Source organism: Ambystoma mexicanum, chromosome 7p (assembly GCF_040938575.1).
Source record: "Ambystoma mexicanum isolate Mex_15411 chromosome 7p, UKY_AmexF1_1, whole genome shotgun sequence".
In the NCBI taxonomy this organism is placed as follows: domain Eukaryota; kingdom Metazoa; phylum Chordata; class Amphibia; order Caudata; family Ambystomatidae; genus Ambystoma; species Ambystoma mexicanum.
The window spans coordinates 283,144,335-283,160,938 of NC_090939.1; positions in this window are offsets into that span (position 1 = coordinate 283,144,335).

Sequence of the window (16,604 nt, forward strand, 5' to 3'; positions counted from 1 at the left end):
GTTTCACACGCGAGTACATCAGCGCACGTGTATACCGGGGTGCGCGGGAATTTCCACACGCTATTGGCCTGGGTACTGGATTTCAGGGGAGCGCGGGAAGTTTCACACGCTCGCCTACAACACGCGCAAAGAAACACTTACGCCAGTAGGAAGCAGGCATACGTCGACCCGCGACGCATAAATTTGCGCGCAAACAAAATAACAAGCTCAGACGCCAGGATGAATATACCGTTCCTAGCAGCAGTGGCTGTGGGCTACCAAAGGAGGAGGAGGAGGATAGTCAGGGCCAGAATATTCACACCCAGAACCAGCCTTTTCGGGATGCCTGATGACCAGGTGTATGGGAGGTACAGGTTTCCACCACACATAATACTGGACCTGGTGAGTGAGTGGGAGGATGACCACACATCACCCACCCTGTGCTCCCAAGCACTCAGCCCCCTGGAGAAGGTCCTCAATGTACTGCACTTCTTAGCCACTGGATCATTTCAGCGGACAAGTGCCATAGTGGGTGGGGTGTCACAGGCCACGCAGTCACGCTGCCTACACCAGGTCTTGAACATCATCACTGCACGCCCATCAGTCCGCAGGCACATATACCTGCCCAGAACACCTGCAGAAAGGCATGCTGCCTCCCTGGATTTTTACGGTGTGGCACGATTCCCCAAAGTGCAAGGTGCCATCGACTGCACCCATGTGGCTCTACGTCCCCCCAGGGCATCTGAGCACATCTATAGGAACCGCAAGCACTGGCATTCCATTAACGTGCAGGTAGTATGTAATGCCAAGGGAATCATCACCTCAGTATATGCCAACTATCCCGGGTCCACCCACGACAGCTTCATTTACCGAATGTCCACCCTAAGCCGGGACCTAGAAGCTGGGCGGCATGGCGATACATGGCTGATTGGTGAGTATGAATGCCACTGCACATGCATGCATGTCAGATACTGAGCAAGGTCACAACCCCACCAATGATACCAATCACCACCTCCACAGGGGACAGTGCCTACCCTCTCAGCCCCCACATGATGACGCCAATTCGGAACCCCACCACGCCACCCGAGGTAAGATATAACACAGCCCACATTGCAACCCCGGGCATAGTGGAGCGCACATTCGGAGTGCTTAAGTCACGCTTTCGCTCCCTTGACCGTTCTGGCGGGCAGCTGTTATACGCTCCCCCAATAGTGTGCAGGATCATAGTGGCAGCATGTGTCCTGCACAACGTTGCAACACGCCGGGGCTTGGCCGTGGACATGGTGGTGGCCCCACATCCCCAACCACATGCACGGCCGCTGCGCATGGGAGGGGAAAGGGCACGGGGGGAGGCAGCCCGTACACAGCTAGTGGCTAATTACTTCACCTAGAAATCACACCCCTGTGGAGTGCACACTGCCCTGGCACATACCATCTGACAATCAATGATGACTCAATCTGACACTGATCCTGAATGTCTGGAGAATCAACCGTCAAAACCATATCAGCCTGAGATTGTTCACCTGGAAGTGTTACAATGTGTGCATCCCTACCTACACAGACACCACCAATGCAGTTTTGTGAAAAAACACATTCAAGCAGCTAAAATGAATACCCACTTGCAAAATGCAACATGAGGACAGTGCCATGTCACCCAACCCATCCCCAGCACCGCCACACGACACACCGTGCCATGTCATGCTATGTGCAGGTAAACAAAGTAATCCCCACAACATGACACAAGTGTCACAATGTACAGTGTCCCTAATTGAAACTCGCGACACCTGAAATGCTCACAGTATTGCAGGACCAACAACACACTTGAGCAGGTATTTAGCAATAACACTTATCAGCCACTGACCCTCAAAACTACCATTAACATGACATTACGAATGTAAGGAATTAGTAGTCTCACCACCTGGAAATGCCTGCACTCCCACCACTTCCAACTGTACAGTGTTGCCGCCATGTAGAGTTGTAGGTGCACTGCTGCCAACATGGACCCCATCTCCAAAGTAGAGGGCCTTGTGTAGACATGAGGAAAGGACCTGCAAATTAGGAGGTAGACACGGATGATGAGTTACACATCAATGCAACATGCAGTGTACAACACAACAGCAATATGCACTAGGAATGTATACACAGTATTGACTAGACTACCCACACATGTAGTGGGAGTCCAATGTCACCATGTACGTCAATGTCACTTGGGCACACCCTTTGCAAGCCCATGGAAACAGGAAGCAGGAGGGGTGTGTGTGACAAAAACCCAAGCATCTGAACCAAATACATGACAAGCCTGCATGTGCCCAGCCACAATGCAGCGTATGCCCACAGGAGCCACGGAAGGCAACACATTGTCCAAAAAAAAAAATAAATAAAGAAAAAAAAATGGCCATTAATGGGCCCGGGGGGTTGGGGAGGCCACCCAGGAGGTCCGAGGACAGGGTGCACACCAAAACCCACCTGTGTGGATCTTGGGAAAAAAAAAAACACCTCCATGGGCTCATGGCCCACACGGCTACCCTATTGTGGGAGTATCACTGCTGTCGCTATTATCACCCTGTGCAGCTGCATCCGGAGGTGGTTGCACTATGGGAGGCGGCCCACGCAAGGCCCTAGTCTGTTCCTCCATGGCTGCAAGCATGCGGGTGTGGTAGGTCTCGTTCTGGAGGATGAGTGTGCGGAGGTCCCCATGCAACAACTCACGGGATGCCCGGACCTCCGCCCTAGTTGCCTGCATCTCAGCTGAGAGCGTATGGGTGAGACGCGTCAGCTGCTGTTCTGTCCTTCGGTTTGTTGAAGCCTCAAGCTCGTCCTGAGGTGAAGGAGCTCCTGCCTCAGGGCTTCCCTGTGGCCCTGGGACTCTATGGAGATGGCTTCCTGCAGAGTCGCCAGTGCCGCCCGCCTGTCCCTGTTGGACGCCAACATGTCCTCCCTGTGTGACTGGCAGATGGAGTCGGTTGCCTGCTGTAGTCGCTCCATCAGCCTTTCGGGGGGGACAATGGAAGTGGCCACCCTATCCATGGCCTGAGCCATCATCTCTGATGATGCTGCCTGTTGGGTTGCCATACCGTAAATGGATTGCTCCCATGCGGTATTGCCAGGTGGCGTACGGCCACCACGTCGGCGGGCACCACACCTGTCTGGGGCAAGGCGAACTGTGCCTTGCTGTGCCGGCACTGCCTGAGGCTGCAGGACTGCATTCCCCCTCTGATCTGCTGGCCCAGGAACAGGATCAGATGTCGCGGAGTGTGACCCTGCATCCGTAACCACCAAAAGTGTAGCTGCCAACACTGACATCCCCATTGAGGGTTCTGACCCTGGTGCAGGTGGGTGGGACAGAACAGAATCCCTCCCAGGAACACTCACCTGCGACGGCACGTAGGTCTCATCATCCGAATCAACACCTGAGTACTGCTCGGGGGAGGTGCAGCCAGAGACACCCCTTGAGAGCATGACCTGCAGCAGTTGTGGGTTCTCACCCACCACCACACCACGTCCCTCACTGGTGGTCGGTCGGCCCTCGGACCCCTCCTGGGTCTGCACCATCTCCACAACCCCAGCAGTATCAGGTGCGTCTTCCCCTGCAAAGACATAAAAGAAAACAAATGGACACAGGCATTAGCACCATGGCACACAATGAGGGCTGAGAATCAAGAGAACCAGTACTTGATTGGCACATGTCCCACATGACTAAAACCCTCCCTGCGTATGAAGGGCAGGCAAATGGCACACACTGATGACACCAAGATGGAAGATGAACACATTTTCTGCATGCTGCCTGGCAGTGGCATCACACATTGGCCTGTGATTGCCAGGTGAAATACACATGCCATCACACAGATGGCATGTACCATTGTTATTGAGTGAAGATGGAGAGGAGGGCAGCACTTATTCATTCAGTCCAGTTCGCGCATGTAATAGCTTTTCTAATTCAAACAGGTCTGATTTTTCACCTGGAGCTGCCAGTCCAAAATGGTCCGATTGTTCAGGGACATGTGTGAACAAATGATATCCAGGTAACAAAGTCACTCCACTTTACCATAGCCATGTCAGACATGTGACTACAGGACTGAGAAATGCCTAGTAAAAGTGGTGGAATGCAAACAATCTGCCTGAATGAACAGAGAAAAATAAGCAACAATGTTGTGGCAAGGTGACACTTCAAGGGCAACTGGCGTGCTGTTGGCCTAGATGTCTACTGTTGGCAGAAGGGATACTGCTATGGCCAAATGCTGCTGCGCAGAATGTATTGCATGAAGCACATGGGTGACCCAAACGACTCAGGCGCACACACCCTCACCTGGCACACAAACAGAAGCCCTCACACACACACCATGCACATGGATGACACACACATGCATGTGCACTCACCGGAAAATGCCTCATAATCAGGCAGATCTCCCACGCCTTGGATCTTTTCTTCCGTGACGTAGGTCCCAGCGACTGACTCATGTGGAGTGAGTTCCATGTCTTCTACTGGAGACCCACCTCCAGGCACTAGAGTTGCGGCATGACTTGAGGCCAGCTTATTCTTTGCCCTGCGCTTTAGGTCATTCCAGTGCTTATAGCAATCATTGGCTGTGCGCCTCACGATTCCAAGGGCACTTACGATGTCCGCAACGGTCTGCAAGTGTGCCTGGCGTTGTGCAGGTGTGGTCTTGGATCCTGCAACAATGACTATCTCGTTATCATGTGCGGACACATACTCGACAAGTGCATTCAGTTCGGCATCCGTGAAGCTGGGCTTCCTCGACGGGCCGGACTGTGTAGCCGTGTCTGGGGCATCAGCCTGTGCCGGACGAGCACTCTTCCTCTTCCGCTTGGAAGGTGGTGGTGATCCTGAGTGTCCTGCGCCGCTCTGGACACTAGGGGCAGGAGCCCTGGTGGACTCTGTATCAGGAGTGCAGGCATTGGCTCAAGTGTAATGGTGTCAGGGGGAATGTCAGCAGGATGGACTAGGACCGACACTGTCCTGGCTGGGTGTGTGAGAGCTGGGGTGGATGGAGCCGCAGCTGCCCCTGCAGCCTCTCCACCCTGCCTACTTGGGGCAGCAGATGACCTTGCTGCCCCTGATCCACGTGGCCTGATGACATCAACGTGCACCAGTGCACGTGTTATAGGCCTGCTGACCTGGAAGTCAGCCATGGAGTCAGCCAGGTCTGGTGCCACAATGGGCTGGTCCAACAAGGGCTGAGCATGGATGGTGTCAGCCACATCAGCCTCAACCGGGGGGGGGGGATTATGGGTGCCCTTGTCTGATCCTCCATACATGGGGGGACAGGGTCACCCTACAAGTAACGACCACGTCCCCTACCGGATCCACCACGGCCACCACTTGTGGCTCGTCCACCTTTGCCACCCTTACGGAATCCTCGCCTCCCAACCATGGCACTGATGTTAATGTGCGTATGGGAGTGGCTGTAAACTATTGTCCTGGGCAATTGGGGGTCAAAGGGGTTGGGTACCAGATGGTAATTGTACCCTAGTGCTCTAGCAAGGCTGAATGTGACCCCTGGGGAAAGATGACGGGTCACGCAACGCACAGGAAGCCCAAAAAAGGGAGATGACGTGCACGCAACCCCTCCTAGACCACGTGTGCGGAAAAAAAAACCTGCACTACGCTGTGGCACCCAGTAACACAAGAATGAATGGATGCGTGTCACACGCAGCCTAGAATGACCTCTGAAGGGGTAGGCTACACACGGGGCAAGCACAGATGTTAGATACGTGCGTGACTCACCGTCTGCCAGGAAAAAGAGCGTGAAAAAGAAGCGCGTTTGGTTGGCAACACCCCCGCCAAAAGAAGATTTGTACGCTGTCTGAGGAGACAGGACAACAGTAGAAGGGAACACTGTTTGAGGGAACAGGCCCAGGAAAACCAGAAAAAGAGAAAAAAGAGAAAAAGCTGTCAGAGGTAACAGGGAGTACAAACTTGAAACGCCGTGAAGTAAATCGCGTGTAAAACGACAAGAAGTACAGAATTCACCCACTCACTCTCCACGAAAAGCACGTACAAGGAAATGGTGTTCTACACGTACCTTTTATGCAGGCCCACATGTCCAGCGTCACTTACACGGCGTGTACGCGCTAGGGCCATTTCCACCAATTACACGCTTTGTCACTTCCGCGTGTACGCGCTAAGGCCATTTCCACCAATTACACGCTTTGTCACTTCTGCGTGTAGGGCCATTTCCACCAATTACACGCTTTGTCACTTCCGCGTGTACGCGCTAAGGCCATTTCCACCAATTACACGCTTTGTCACTTCTGCGTGTAGGGCCATTTCCACCAATTACACGCTTTGTCACTTCCGCGTGTACGCGCTAAGGCCATTTCCACCAATTACACGCTTTGACACTCGGACGTGTCTTTCATTTTTTTAACACGCAACATTTCCAACGTGTGCCCTATTCAACGTGCACGTGACTTCATAGACGCGCATAAGCTGGTGGCCTTTGGGCCAATGAATGTACAGTGTGCTGACGCGTTTACGCGCTAAGGGCCTTTCCTCGAATTACACGCAGACGTGTTGGATTTTCACGTGCAAAATCACTCCGTATCAAGCTGGCCACGCGTTCACACACGGAAGACCACGCTCCTGCCCAGAAGGCCGAATTACTGCCCCCCAGAGCCCTGAGCACGCTCCCACCTGCCATCTGCTGCTGCCTGACTGCCTGCTGCCTACGTGCCCTGCCATTTGCTGCCTGCACATCAGCCAGGGGTGCTGTTGCTGTGACCACCCCTGCTGGAACCGAAGACTCCCGACTGCTTTTCCATCGCCCCACAGCCCAGCCCCAGGACCCAGTTGCCCACCCACTCCTGCCTCTGGGGTTGCCATGTCGGGCGCTGCAACATCTGGCACCAGTGGCAACCCCCGGCCAAGGAGGCAGAGGGGCACCAGCTTCACTGCCACCGAAGTTGGTGTCCTGGTGGAGCATGTCCTGGGGCAGTATGATGCCCTCTTCTGAAGGTTGCGTGCCGACAAGGAAGGACGGACTCGGATCTGGATGGACATCGTGACTGCCATCAACGCGGAGGAGGTGGCAGTCCACGACTACGAACGTGTCAGGAAGCACTGGGAGGACTTCAGGTCCAGGACCCTCAACAAGGCCCGGCGCCTCCTGAAGGCAGCGGATGCTAAGGGGTGCCGGGGCCACTTGTCGGAAGATCAGATGAGGGTACTGGAACGCATATCCCCAGCACTCCACATCCAGGTCCTTGAGAAGCAGACCCGTCTGGAGTCGAGCGGTAAGTGTACATGCATACTGATTGTAAGCTGTGCGTGTGGTGGTGTGCCAGGAATGTGCAGGTTGAACATGTATTTTTATGTGGCCAAGTAGGGGGGGTGTACAGGGCCGTGAGGGTGACACATGCGAGGGGTCTCATGTGTGACACATGGATGGTGCTTGTGTGTGTGGGCTTGCATGGCACAGGATGTGGAGGAATGATTGTCAGGTGTGACATGGATGTCGATCAAAACACTGCAACAGTTGGCGGAGGTGTACACAAGCATGCAAGTTTGGTGGTGTGTGTGCATGTGTAGTGTACTCCCTATGTTGCATGTGATGTGTGGATGACCTTTGGCTGCTCATGCTGTTGTATGTGAATGGATGGTGCTGGCTATTGCAATATGGCTGTGGTATGGCTCATGTGTGCAAGTTGAAATGACATGTGTGTTGGGGATTGTGATGACATGTCTGAGGTTTACCAATGCCACTCATGTATAACTGTCATGTGGTCATGTGTGTATGAGTCCATTTTACAGTGCCCTGATGCCTGTGTTTTCTTTCTCCCTGTCTGCAGCGTCAACTGATGAAGAGGGCGGAGAAGGTGCTGTGGAGCACAGCGGCAGGGGTCGCACCACCAGCCGGAGACGCAAGGCCCGGATCCCCTCCAAGGTTGTGATCTCGTCGGGGAGTGAGGAGTCTGGTGCCGCGTCCCAGGCCGCAGCTGCCGAGGGGAGGTCCAAGAGGCGGAGGTTGGAGTTGGACTCCTCAGCAGCAGAAGGGGCAGCTGGGACCCCACAGGGCCCAACGGAGGAAGATGGCACAGAGTCATCCAGGTTGATGGGGGGTTTGGTGGAGGAGGAGGCCGTGCAAGCGACAGTGGCGGGGTCTGGAGGTGGGGATTCCACTGGTGCTAGTGGTGCAGTGCAGGATCAGGGACAGGAAGCAGCACAGGCCGCCGCGGAGGTGCCTGTGTGCAATCCTGTCCCTGCTCCTGTCACTGCATCATCTCGCACCAGCGGGGATGGCTACCTCCAGACCCGTTCTCAGGGAGAGGATTGGCTTACAACACCTGGCCTTCCTCTCCCTGCGGATGTGGCTATCCTGCACCAGGTTGAGCCTGTCCAGGGTGGGGTGGCGTTGCGTCAACGGGCCATGCGAGCTGACCTGCAGTCTTTTCATGATGAGTCTGCACGTCTTCTCGCATGGCTCGTTGACCGCGTTGACCCACTGGGACAGCTCACGAGGGCTGGATTCCTCCGTTTCCTGGACCTTGTTCCGACCCCCTTCTCCACAGAACCCCCAGTCCTCCATGCCATCTTCTCACCCATGTGTCACCTGGGTGCCCTGTGGAGCTGCCTCCGACCGTGCGGCCAGGCTGGTGGACAACAGATCCCTGCCACAGTCGGGAGTCGGACGTCCAGCAGGGGTGGCCACATCAACGACTGCACCCCAGCTGGAGGAAGATGTGCAGGCACCATCGGACAGGGCACATGGACAGCAGCAGCTGCAGCAGCAGGAGGCTGTAGGTGGGAGCCACGATAGCTTGGGGCCTTCAACATCGGAGGGGCAGGCATCGGCCGGAGGGCAGGAGGACCCTGGACGGGAAGTGTCTTCTGTGTGGCAGCGGTTGGGCCACGCCATAGATGCGGAGCGGCGGCGGGCAGAGGAGGCACGGCTCACGATGGTCAGGGCGGAGAACTCCATGCGGAGGGCCCTGAGGGGGCCGAGTGCCTCGAGGAAATCCGCAGGGAGTTGGAGGTGAACATGTCGGCGTCCCTGCGGACCCTCGGGGCCATGGAACAGGACCGCCTCCAGGACATAGACGAGGAGTTCGATGATGCCCTGATCCGGAACACCACTAAGTGAGCCGCTGGACTGGCCCGCCGCCATTGTATATAGTTATTTAGTGATAGGTTTCCTTTATAGTTTATTTTTATTTGGCGTCGATGGACACTGCTCCACCTTTGGTATATAGTTCCATTTTAGATAGGTTTTTTTGTAGGTTTCATTTCTTCTCTTGGGATGATGGACCCTGAATACTTTGTACATAGTTGGACTTTGGATTTGGATATTTTTTTTACTATGAATATTTTTTCCCATGGAGCAATGGTTTTCTATTTCTTTTTTCCCTTCATTTCCTTTTCATGGACTTGAACTTTGGAAGATATTTTTTTGGATTATCATTTATTGATTTTAATTTGACAAGGGACAGCCAGCTTAATTTTGTTATTATTTTACTTGTGTATTTTGGTTAATTTTGATTGCCATTGCTGTTGTTTTTAATACATTATTTGGATTTTTTCATTCTTCAATGTGTGGTTTCATCTCATTGTTTTCATGCATGTCATGATATGGGTTCACTTGCAACCATTGTGTGTGTGTGAGACACATGTGTTGATTTACATTGTTTCCATTGGAGTAGTATCATGGGCACATGTAATACTTGGTTGTGTCTTTGGGCTGTGGTGGCTGGCCATGAAGCACATGCTTGAGGATTGTCAGGGCCTGTGGGCAGGGGGACATGAGTGGGGGCCTGGCGGAGGCTGCCCATGGTGGGTGGGGGGTGGGGGTGGTGGGAGACATGGGTGGGGGCCTGGTGGAGGGTGCCCCACACTGCTGGGGGGGTGGGGGTGGTGGGAGACATGAGTGGGGGCCTGGCGGGGGCTGCCCATGGTGGCTGGGGGGTGGGGGGGTGGTAGACATGGGTGGGAGCCTGGTGGGGGCTGCCCCTGCACTGCTGGGGGGTGGGGTTGGGTGGGAGACATGAGTGGGGGCCTGGTGGGGGCTGCCCATGGTGGCTGGGGGTGGGGGTGGTGGTCGACATGGGTGGGAGCCTGGTGGAGGGTGCCCCACACTGCTAGGGGGGTGGGTGAGAGACATGAGTGTGGGCCTGGCGGAGGCTGCCCATGGTGGCTGGGGGGTGGGGGTGGTGGGAGACATGGGTGGGGGCCTGGTGGAGGGTGCCCCTGCACTGCTGGGGGGTGGGGGTGGTGGGAGACATGAGTGGGGGCCTGGTGGAGGGTGCCCCTGCACTGCTGGGGGGTGGGGATGGTGGGAGACATGAGTGGGGGCCTGGTGGAGGGTGCCCCTGCCCTGCTGGGGGGGGGTGGGGGTGGTGGGAGACATGAGTGGGGGCCTGGCGGAGGGTGCCCCTGGATGCTGGGGGATGGGGGTGGTGGGAGACATGAGTGGGGGCCTGGTGGAGGGTTCCCCTGCACTGCTGGGGGGGTGGGGGTGGTGGGAGACATGAGTGGGTGCCTGGCGGGGGCTGCCCATGGTGGCTGGGGGGTGGGGGGGTGGACACGAGTGGGAGCCTGGTGGAGGGTGACCCTGCACTGCTGGGGGGTGGGGGTGGGTGGGAGACATGAGTGGGGGCCTGGTGGAGGGTGCCCCACACTGCTGGGGGGGTGGGGGTGGTGGGAGACATGAGTGGGGGCCTGGCGGGGGCTGCCCATGGTGGCTGGGGGGTGGGGCTGGTGGTAGACATGGGTGGGAGCCTGGTGGAGGGTGCCCCACACTGCTGGGGGGTGGGGGTGGATGGGAGACATGAGTGGGGGCCTGGCGGAGGCTGCCCATGGTGGCTGGGGGATGGGGGTGGTGGGAGACATGGGTGGGGGCCTGGTGGAGGGTGCCCCACACTGCTGGGGGGGTGGGGGTGGTGGGAGACATGAGTGGGAGCCTGGCGGGGGCTGCCCATAGTCGGTGGGGGGTGGGGGTGGTGGTTCGACATGGGTGGGGGCCTGGTGGAGGATGCCCCACACTGCTGGGGAGGTGGGGGTGGTGGGAGACATGAGTGGGGGCCTGGTGGGGGCTGCCCATGGTGGCTGGGGGGTGGGGGGTGGTAGACACGGGTGGGAGCCTGGTGGAGGGTGCCCCTGCACTGCTGGGGGGTGGGGGTGGGTGACTGACATGAGTGGGGGCCTGGTGGGGGCTGCCCATGGTGGCTGGGGGGTGGGGGTGGTGGGAGACATGAGTGGGGGCCTGGTGGAGGCTGCCCCACAGAGCTGGGGGGTGGGGGTGGGTGGGAGACATGAGTGGGGGCCTGGCGGAGGCTGCCCATGGTGGGTGGGGGTGGGGGTGGTGTGAGACATGAGTGGGGGCCTGGTGGAGGGTGCCCCTGCACTGCTGGGGGGGTGGGGATGGTGGGAGACATGAGTGGGGGCCTGGCGGAGGGTGCCCCTGGATGCTGGGGGGTGGGGGTGGTGGGAGACATGAGTGGGGGCCTGGTGGAGGGTGCCCCTGCACTGCGGGGGGGGTGGGGGTGGTGGGAGACATGAGTGGGTGCCTGGCGGGGGCTTCCCATGGTGGCTGGGGGGTCGGGGGGTAGACACGGCTGGGAGCCTGGTGGAGGGTGCCCCTGCACTGCTGGGGGGTTTGGGTGGGTGGGAGACATGAGTGGGAGCCTGGTGGAGGGTGCCCCACACTGCTGGGGGGGTGGGGGTGGTGGGAGACATGAGTGGGGGCCTGGCGGGGGCTGCCCATGGTGGCTGGGGGGTGGGGGGGTGGTAGACATGGGTGGGAGCCTGGTGGGGGCTGCCCCTGCACTGCTGGGGGGTGGGGGTGGGTGGGAGACATGAGTGGGGGCCTGGTGGGGATTGCCCATGGTGGCTGGGGGGTGGGGGTGGTGGTAGTCATGGGTGGGAGCCTGATGGAGGGTGCCCCACACTGCTGGGTGGGTGGGGGTGGGTGGGAGACATGAGTGGGGGCCTGGCGGAGGCTGCCCATGGTGGCTGGGGGGAGGGGGTGATGGGAGACATGGGTGGGGGCCTGGCGGAGGGTGCCCCTGCACTGCTGGGGGGTGGGGGTGGTGGGAGACATGAGTGGGGGCCTGGTGGCGGGTGCCCCTACACTGCTGGGGGGGTGGGGGTGGTGGGAGACATGAGCGGGGGCCTGGTGGAGGGTGCCCCTGCACTGCTGGGGGGGTGGGGGTAGTGGGAGACATGAGTGGGGGCCTGGGGGAGGGTGCCCCTGGATGCTGGGGGGTGGGGGTGGTGGGAGACATGAGTGGGGGCCTGGTGGAGGGTGCCCCTGCACTGCTGGGGGGTGGGGGTGGTGGGAGACATGAGTGGGTGCCTGGCGGGGGCTGCCCATGGTGGCTGGGGGGCGGGGGGGTAGACACGGGTGGGAGCCTGGTGGAGGGTGCCCCTGTACTGCTGGGGGGTGGGGGTGGGTGGGAGACATGAGTGGGGGCCTGGTGGAGGGTGCCCCACACTGCTGGGGGGTGGGGGTGGTGGGAGACATGAGGGGGACCTGGCGGGGGCTGCCCATGGTGGCTGGGGGGTGGGGGTGGTGGTAGACATGGGTGGGAGCCTGGTGGAGGGTGCCCCACACTGCTGGGGGGGTGGGGGTGGGTGGGAGACATGAGTGGGGGCCTGGCGGAGGCTGCCCATGGTGGCAGGGGGGTGGGGGTGTTGGGAGACATGGGTGGGGGCCTGGTGGAGGGTGCCCCACACTGCTAGGGGGGTGGGGGTAGTGGGAGACATGAGTGGGGGCCTGGCGGGGGCTGCCCATGGTGGGTGGGGGGTGGGGGTGGTGGGAGACATGGGTGGGGGCCTGGTGGAGGGTGCCCCACACTGCTGGGGGGTGGGGGTGGTGGGAGACATGAGTGGGGGCCTGGTGGGGGCTGCCCATTTTGGCTGGGGGGTGGGGGGGTGGTAGACACGGGTGGGAGCCTGGTGGAGGGTGCCCCTGCACTGCTGGGGGGTGGGGGTGGGTGGGAGACATGAGTGGGGGCCTGGTGGGGGCTTCCCATGGTGGCTTGGGGGGTGGGGGTGCTGGGAGACATGAGTGGGGGCCTGGTGGAGGCTGCCCCACAGTGCTGGGGGGTGGGGGTGGGTGGGAGACATGAGTGGGGGCCTGGCGGAGGCTGCCCATGGTGGGTGGGGGGTGGGGGTGGTGGGAGACATGGGTGGGGGCCTGGTGGATGGTGCCCCACACTGCTGGGGGGGTGGGGGTGGTGGGAGACATGAGTGGGTCCTGGCGGAGGCTGCCCATGGTGGCTGGGGGGTGGGGGTGGTGGGAGACATGGGTGGGGGCCTGGTGGAGGCTGCCCCACAGTGCTGGGGGGTGGGGGTGGTGGTAGCCATGGGTGGGAGCCTGGTGGAGAGTGCCCCACACTGCTGGGGGGGTGGGGGTGGGTGGGAGACATGAGTGGGGGCCTGGCGAAGGGTGCCCCTGCACTGCTGGGGGGTGGGGGTGGGTGGGAGACATGAGTGGGGGCCTGGTGGGGGCTGCCCATGGTGGCTGGGGGTTGCGGGTGGTGGGAGACATGAGTGGGGGCCTGGTGGAGGCTGCCCCACAGTGCTGGGGGGTGGGGGTGGTGGTAGACATGGGTGGGAGCCTGGTGGAGGGTGCCCCACACTGCTGGGGGGTTGGGGGTGAGTGGGAGACATGAGTGGGGGCCTGGCAGAGGCTGCCCATGGTGGGTGGGGGGTGGGAGTGGTGGGAGACGTGGGTGGGGGCCTGGTGGAGGGTGCCCCACACTGCTGGGGGGGTGGGGGTGGTGGGAGACATGAGTGGGGGCCTGGCGGAGGCTGCCCATGGTGGGTGGGGGTTGGGGGTGATAGGGGACATGAGTGGGGGCCTGGTGGAGGGTGCCCCACACTGCTGGGGGGGTGGGGGGTGGGAGACATGAGCAGGTGTGCAGGGTAGTCCCCTGTTTTGTGGGCTGCCTGCAGGGGCCGTGGAGGGTGTACAGGAAACACCTGTGAGGACCCACCCAGCCTAATCGCGTGTGTAACTTCCCGCGCACCCCTGTAATACACGTACCCAGCCAAATCACGTGTGATAATTCCCGCGCACCCCTGTAATACACATACCCAGCCAAATCGCGTGTGATTATTCCCGCGCACCCCTGTAATACACGTACCCAGCCAAATCGCGTGTGACAATTCCCGCGTACACCTGTAATACACGTTCCCTGGATAATCGCGTGTAAAACTTCACGCGTACCCCTGTCATACACGTACCCAGCCAAATTGCGTGTGATAATTCCCGCGTACCCCTGTAATACACGTACCCTGGCTAATCGCGTGTAAAACTTCACCCGTACCCCTGTCATACACGTACCCTGGCTAATCGCATGTAATACTTCCCGCGTACCCCTGATATGGACGTTACCCGCTTTGCGTTCCTTGTTTGGCAGCCCTGTAAACTGGTCCATGGTTGGCGGAGCCCTTTGCGATGATTTAGCGATTTTGATGGCTTTTCCTTGCGCGAGGGCGTTACTGGTGCTGCTGCAGGGTCGCTGCGATACTCTGCGCCACGGCTGGTTTGGGAGCCTGAAATCCATGAATACGCTGTGCGCGGAAATCGGTTTTGGCGCACGCGCCTGGCGCAGACAATCGCACGCGGACACTCTGCGCCAGCCGCTTGCGACACTTTTCTGCGAAATTCTATGAATTACCCTGTAAATCTGGTTTAAATGACTGAAATTGTTCAAATTCTTATCGGAGCTGCTTTAGATAATTACAGGCAAACACTGGCAATGACTTAATAATAATAAGCAATGTGAAAACTTAAAACTGAGGTCGGGTGCAATCAAAAGCTGTTTTACATGTGTAATAATTTTGCCAAAACAAACATTTGTGGCAAACTTTTTCACGCGTGGTAATCGCGATCGCGGAAGAACTGTATGGATTTGGAATGAGGATAAAAATTGAGGAAGTTATGGACATTTTTGTGGAGGTCGTTTTTCTGAGATAGGCGCAAGAATGGGAAAACAGGGATGTACTTTTAAAAGACAAATGGGATTTCTTTTACACTAGATTAAGACTAGAGAAAAAGAGAATGCCACACATGAACCTTCACATGGTGGATAATCAATTTCTTTCTGGATTCAATTTATTTATTCACAACACTATTGATTTATGATTTTAGAATACAAATAAGAGAACTCAGCGCAAGGAAAGTTCTGACAATTCAAACTACTCCTAACAATATCAGGTTCTAAATACAAGAGAGGATGGGATAGGGATTGGACTATGGACAGTACATATGTTAGTGACACAGTCCTATCTATGGATACTCACTATATGGGTTTCAAATGGAACCATCAGAGATTCTGGTCAGGGATTCTGGTTCTGGGACTGACTGCTGGGCATACCGGACTGGACTGGGTCTGCAATCAGCAAGGCACTCAGGTCACCGCACAACAGGACTGGACAGGATCAGCACAGCACGGCACAGCACGACACAGGTTTCGGTTTAATCTGCCCTTCTTGGTTCTGAAGATAATTATTTAGCAGGCAAGCAGTTACAGCACAGCCTGGCTGTTTCTTTTGTTCCCCTTAGCTTTGTGGGATTCTTTCTGGTTCTGGAAATTCAAGGCCTAGTTGAAAATGGTTCAACTAATGGAATGGGCCTTTTTGCTTGTCAAGTTTCTGGATTCTGGAGCCAGGAAAATGCAGGGTGCTCTGCCAGCAATCGGTTAGTGGGTGAATCTGTGTGTGTTTTCTAAGCCCTCAGCTGTCTCTATTTATGCTTATGATAAAGGGGGTGTGTGCTGGTTTATCCTAAGCGCGCCCCCCTAGGCAGGCGATTGGCTAGAGTCTCTTCTCTCCCTTGATTGGAGAAGAAAACAGGGTGTCACCATGATGGTGTGAGTTTATGAGTCAGAGAATCCTCCCCTTGTCCCTTGAACATAAAATCTACTTTTGGTACAATACATATTTACAGGTGTGCAATCTTTAGAACAATAACATATATAAATCATATATTTTGTGCAGCAGATACTCCTCCAAGTCTCGTCGCTGTAGGATCTTGTGTCTGCTTTTGACAGAATTTCGCCCTTTTTAACCGGAACACAATGTCCAGTTTATCCGAAATTTTGCACAAATATGCACGTTGAACATGGGCATAAGGGTATAACGTTTCATACTTCTGGCACAAATACATTTGTTGTAAAACCACCTTTTCTGCCGTTTCCTTCTAGAACATGTCACACGGTTTTGCTGCCTCTTATAATGTACAGTCAGACTTTAGATACACAAATATGTGATTTTTGTAATTTAAATAATTTTAAGTGGTGAGTTATATGTCTTTAACAAAATCTTTCTTTGTGAATGTCCAGCCCCAAATTTTGTCTCCGCCTCCTTCTGGCTCTCTGCAGTTAGAAGCAGTCAATTCCTATTTCTTCCAGAGGCTCAGGCCATTTTACGACTCTTCACACTTAGCCTTCCTTTGACTGGAGGAAGTCCATTGTCTTCTTCCCCTGGCAGACCAAATTCTACTCCCCTAATCTAATCATCGCAGAGGTGTGATTTCCTGGTGGAGTGAGCAAAAGGGAGATGCCTGGCCTCCGTGGGGGAAGCTGTTTGACTGGTTAAATTGCTTTAGGCAGGCCTAAATTCAATGTCATTTTGTTACTTTTTTTCTTGGTTTAAAACAAAC